Raw genomic sequence first — 6073 nt, 5'->3', positions numbered from 1 at the left:
TCTCTGGTCTTGTTTCTCTCACTATGCCTGCTGCTTGCTAGCGTCATGAACTCTTAAATCTTCTGTAATCATAAGACCATATAAACTCTTCTTTCTATCATTTGCCTTGGTTGGCTCATTTTATCACAGCAATAGGGAAATAATTAATATGAACATGTTTCAGTCTATAATCATTTGGCTTTTTTGTTACTGGGATATGTAAGGCACACCAATAGGAAAATGTGACATAGTAAGATGTTCAGCTCTTGGTAGCCAGGAAGCAATGAAAACCGTCAGCTGGAAGGATGATTCTCACAGCACATCACTCTTCACTTATCTCCTCTGCTAGGTTTGTCTCAACTTCTATACCTTCTACAGCATCATCAAATCATGAATCCACCAATAGATTAATAATCCATTAACATGATAAAAGCTCTCATAAGCACATCACTTCCTGAAAAGTGATCTAGCAGAAACCAAGTCTTTGACAGAAGAACATTTTTAAGAGACATTTTATATGGAAGCTGTAGTGATAATACACCAAAAAAATACTTACCTGATAAACTATTAACTTTGCTACCTACAACCTGACTACAAATATGTATTTGTTCCAATAGTTCTTGGATTATTATTTTGTTGTTGATGATTTTTTTTCAGATTTTTCTGCATAGATCATCACGCTACTCATGAACAAAATTTTCAATTCAGTAGTCTTAATATGTGCAAATGACAGACTAAGTATCTTAGTCAAAATTCTCTCTCTGTGAAGAGATACCATGGCCATCTTAATTAATTCTTAGAAAGAAAAGCATTTAGTTGGGGTTTGCTTACAGTTTCAGAGGTTTTGGTCACTGTCAGCATGAGAGTGAGCAGGGTGAAAAGGTGTAGGAGAAGAAACTGAGTTCTACATTTGGATCTGAGGGCAGCAGGAAGAAAGGGGGCCTCTAGGCTTCTTGCGTATCTGAAAACCTCAAAACCTTTCTCTAGTGATGCACTTTCTCCAACAAGGCCACACCTACAATAAAAAGACCATGTCTCCTAATCCCTTCCTGATGATTGAGCATCTAAAGATATGAGCCTATGAGGGACTTTTCTACTCAAACTACAGAAGAACCTGGGGTAAGGATATTTTTACACAATATCCTTGCAAAATAAATATATTTTGATAACTCTAACAATGCAAAAGAAAGATGTGTGTGTGTGTGTGTGTGTGTATGTGTGTGTGTATTAAAAAAACAAAACAAAACAAAACACAAAACCCTTTAAGGTATTGTAGAAAGAAACTGAGGAAGTTGAAAAAGACACCAGAAGATAGAAAGATCTTCCATGCTCATTGGTAGGTAAGATTAATATAGTAAAAGTGGCCATTCTACTAAAAGCAATCAACAGATTTAATGCAATCCCCATCAAAATTCCAACACAATTTGTCTTAGTCACTGTTCTGTTGTTATGAAGAGACACCATGACGAAGGCAACACTTATGAAAGAAAGCATTTAACAGTGAACTCAGTGTTTCAGAGCTTTAGTGCTTGATTCTCATGGTGGAGAGCATGGTGACACACATGGCACTGAAGCAGTAACTGAGAGCCACATCTTGATACACACACACACACACACACACACACACACACACAGAGAGAGAGAGAGAGAGAGGAGAGAGAGAGAGAGAGAGAATCCTTTCAAACAGTTCTAGTCCCTGTTGACCAAGCATTCAAATACAAGAGTCTATGGCAGCCATTCTTATGCAAACCACCACACAATTCTTTATAGAAACTGAAAAAAAAATATAACCAACCAACAAACAAACTAACCAAGCAAACAAACATATAAACAAAACAAATTTTTCAATTTCATATGAAAACAGTAAAACAAAACAAACAAACAAAAAAAACCCCATCAACAACAGAAAAAGATGATAGCTAATACAATCTTGAATAATAAGAGATCTGCTTCAGATATCAACAAGCCAGGTCTTAAATTGTACTAGAGCTATGTAATAAAACAGCATGGCAAGGGCACAAAATTAGACATGTTGATAAATGAAATCAAAGTGAAGACCATACATAAGTCCTATAGACGCCTGGTTCTTCAAAAAGAAATAAAAATTTTACACTGAATGGTGGAATGTAGAAGAATCCACATAGATCCATGTTTATCACTTTGCACAAAATCTAATCCCAAATGGATCAAGAATCTTGACCTAAGGTCAGATACACTAATCCTGATAGAAAAAAATGTAGAGAATAGTCTTAAACTCATTAACATAGAAAAACAATTTCTGAACTGGACACTAATAGTATAGGCACTAAGATCAACTGTTAATAATTGAGGCCTCACGAAACTAAAAACCTTTTACATGGAAAATGACATCATTATTTGGATAAACAGCAGCCTGCAGAATAGTAAAAGATTGTTTTACCAATTATACATTTAGTAGAGGGCTAATATATAAACTTTATAAAGAATAAAACCAACCAACTAATCAACCAAGAACATCAAGAAAAAAATGATCTAGTTCAAAAAATTGGGTACAGATCTAAACAGATAAATACCAAAAGAGGAAACTCAAATGCCTGAGAAACAGTTAAAGAAATATGTTCGACACTCTTATCAGGGAAATCCAAATTAAATCTACTTTGAAATTCAGTCTTACAGTTTTCAGATGCCAGAGACATTGCACACCAAGTGACAGGACCTGGTGGCAAGGAGATGGGAACACTCATTCACTGCTGTTGGGAGTCCAAACTGGACAGCCACTGTAGAAGTTAGTGTGGAGGGTCCTCAGGAATCCCAGACAACACCAACTATAAGATCCCGTTCTACCAAACTTGGGCATGTAGGCAAAGACTTTACAACCTACCACACAAATACTTTCTTACTTATGTTCATTGGTGCTCTATTTATAATAGCCAGAAATTAGAAATGGCCTAGATGTCCACTGATAAATAGATAATAAAAATGTGGTATATTTACACAATAAAATATTATTCAACTGTTATGAAGTCTAAATCATGAAAATTTCAGGTAAATATATAACACTATGAAAATCATCTTATATAAAGTTATCTATATCCCCAAAACAAATATCATCTTTTCTCTTATATATGGAAGTTAGTTTTTAAGCCAGAAAGGAGAAATGGATGACTCTAAGGAAGAAGTATTCTTTAGACACAACAGAACTTATGAATGTATGAACTCACAGAGACTATGCCAGCATGCAAAGGGTCCACATGATGTCTCAGTACTGTGTGGACAGACATTACCACACCCATCACAAAGCTATTTGCAATTGACACCTGTTTGTAAAAACAAATAGTTTTCTCCAATGCAGTTTCACTGGGTATATTATCTATATACTTCAGGGTAGGTCCCTTCTCCAACACAAGGTGAAAACACAAAATGTACTCTATGGTCATTTTGTAAATTTTTTTTATTACTCTATTTGTGCATTTCTCATCTTACTGGTCTTTTGCTTATGTATTATGGTATTTTGTGTTTTTATGGGTATTGTTTATATTTGTGTATATGTGTGCTTATGAGTATGTTTATTTTATGTTTCTCTTATCTTTTATTTTATAATTTTTTTTAAATTTTGTTTTCCTGTTTTTTTTTTTCTAACAGAAGAGAAAAAATCATGCAATTTGGTGGGCAGGAAGTAGGAGAGGATGAGTTGAGGTGGGGGGAATATTGATCAGATTATAATGCATAAAAATGTTTTTCAATAAAAATATTTCTTAATTTTCTTGTTTTTTGTTTGTTTGTTTATTGTTTATTTGATTTCTAGTCTTAGTGGATTAAGTCACAGTTTGGAGGAAATTTGAAAGGACAACTGAAAAATAGTTTTTCTTGTCTACCAAATAATTTAACAAATTCTCCCTTACACATATCCCTCTGTATCTGTTTTAGGAGGTTGTGGATGGACCAAATTCTTCTCTTGGGAATTTTAAAGCTCAGGTTTCTCTACCCGGAATCTCCTGAAACCAATCACTTAATGTTAAAATCTACCCTTACACTGGTTCCCCAAGATAACTCCATTTGTACGTTTGGGCAGTTATTTGTTGAAAGTTTGCATACTTGAATGCATATCTTTTAAACCTTGGAGCTCTGGACTGCCCTGTGACCTCATTTCTTTAGCATATCAAAACATTCTTGTTTCGTTTTATTTTTCATCGTGTTAAGTTCTTCCCTTGTTAAGGACATGCCTTTTAAGTTCCTTATGTGCTTTGAGCAGAAACCAGATATCTTCTGCATTTGTTTTTTTAACGTTTACGAAAAAAAACTTTATTTCATTATAATTTTAATAGTGAGACAGTAAATATAGCACAGAACTTTCTAACAGTCAATGGGCTTCCAGCTTCTCGGACTTGCCCACCATATTGCCATTAGAAATCAACACTACTATACAACTATGAACTAATTCTTTTTTTTTTTTTATTTCCTTTTATCAGTTCTAGAATTTTACATTTCACTTTGTGATCATGGTCATTCACCTCCTATTGTTTGTGAAGGGCCTTTTTATGTTTTTGTTATGTTCAAAGTCTCAGTGAGTAAGTTCCAGAAACCCAGAAGCTGCTAGTCAATCTGCATTTGCCCTTTATGCTTTTGTGTAGAAAGGACAGTGCAGGGGTAAAAGGCCCATATCAAGTCTCAGTGCCATATTAGTTGGTGACTACGAATCTGCATACCTTGAAGACAGGATCTTTAAAGTGGCCACAGAGTGTCTCCTTAGTGCACTGACCAGAGTCTTGAATGTATGTATTCTGTGGTGTCTTGTAAACTGGAGAGTATCATGATCATTGTTTCTTTATTCTCCAGGCCAAAGGTCAGAGATTAATAGTGAAATGATAAATAAAGGCTTTTTTTTTATTTGTTTATTTATTTGATGTTTTAAGGATCAGATCTTGATATCGAGTCTAGGCTTTCTTGCAACTCACAGTAATCCTCCTGCCTCTGTCTCCCAAGCACTGTGATTTTAGCCCTGGGCTACCTGGATAGCCTAAATATAAGTTATATAATTTAGGTTAAGTGAATTAATTTTTTCCCTTTGTTCTCAAGAGTATGTTATCTTCTATGGCTTCATAGAGAAAAGGTAGTTGGCAAGTCAAAAAATCCTTTGCTTTAGTCTGTAAATGATTATTTTAAGCACAGCCAAAACCTGTATTAATCCTTCCTTATTAATGGACATTAGTTCAAGTTGATCTTTATGTAAAAGACTTACTGAAGTTGTTATTTAAGCCCTATCTTTTAATGGTGCCCTCTGGGTCTGCACTGGGAAGTCTTGTTCATTAGATGTTAATTCCTTAACTAGCAGACACTGAAAGTCTTCAGGCTTAGGTAGCCTAGCAATTTACAGACACTGGGGACCTAATGTGGTGATAGTGAAAGTGAAACACAGGGTACAAGTTAGAGGATTGATAAAGATTGTAAATAGACTTGTCAGAAAAATCAAGTCAACCTAGAGGGGTTCTTCTAGCATGAGACTATTTGCATAAATTATGAAGCAGTCATAAAATGGGCTTTCATATGACCATTAGAAATTTTATTTAAAATTATTTTAGTAGTTTTAGGTTTGGGTTTGAATCAAATACTTGTACTCATATGAAAACTATTAGCACATCCATACAAAAGTAGGACATCAAGAATATCCCAAATCATACTAATTGTATTTTGGGTGGTATTTAATAGTCAAAGCCTCCCTAGAGAAAGAATACAGGATTACATCGGATGTATATGTACCAGTTTTAAAAGTATTCAAACATTCTATGTACAGTGTTTTGCAACAGTCTATGTTCTGTATGCCCTGTATTTTAGATAATCACTTGGCTTTAAATAATCTATTTGATTGAAGGTTCATGTGCATTACATTCTCAGTCTTAGAAGTGGAACAGAAATAATGATGCTTAAAATCAGTAAAAATTGTACCAGGTCATTGTAAGGTTTCCACACTATTTAATCATTTTGTTAGTTTACTATTTTAGTAACAATTTGTACATATTAAAATCAATGTTTATTATTTAGTAGTCGATATTGTAGCTAACTATTTCAACATTAAAGTGTTAAACTATCTTAAATAGAACTAATATTGGCAATTATT

Source organism: Arvicanthis niloticus, chromosome 10, assembly GCF_011762505.2.
Source record: "Arvicanthis niloticus isolate mArvNil1 chromosome 10, mArvNil1.pat.X, whole genome shotgun sequence".
Taxonomy (NCBI): domain Eukaryota; kingdom Metazoa; phylum Chordata; class Mammalia; order Rodentia; family Muridae; genus Arvicanthis; species Arvicanthis niloticus.
The sequence above is the reverse complement of the archived record's forward strand: the minus strand, read 5'-3'. Positions refer to the sequence as shown.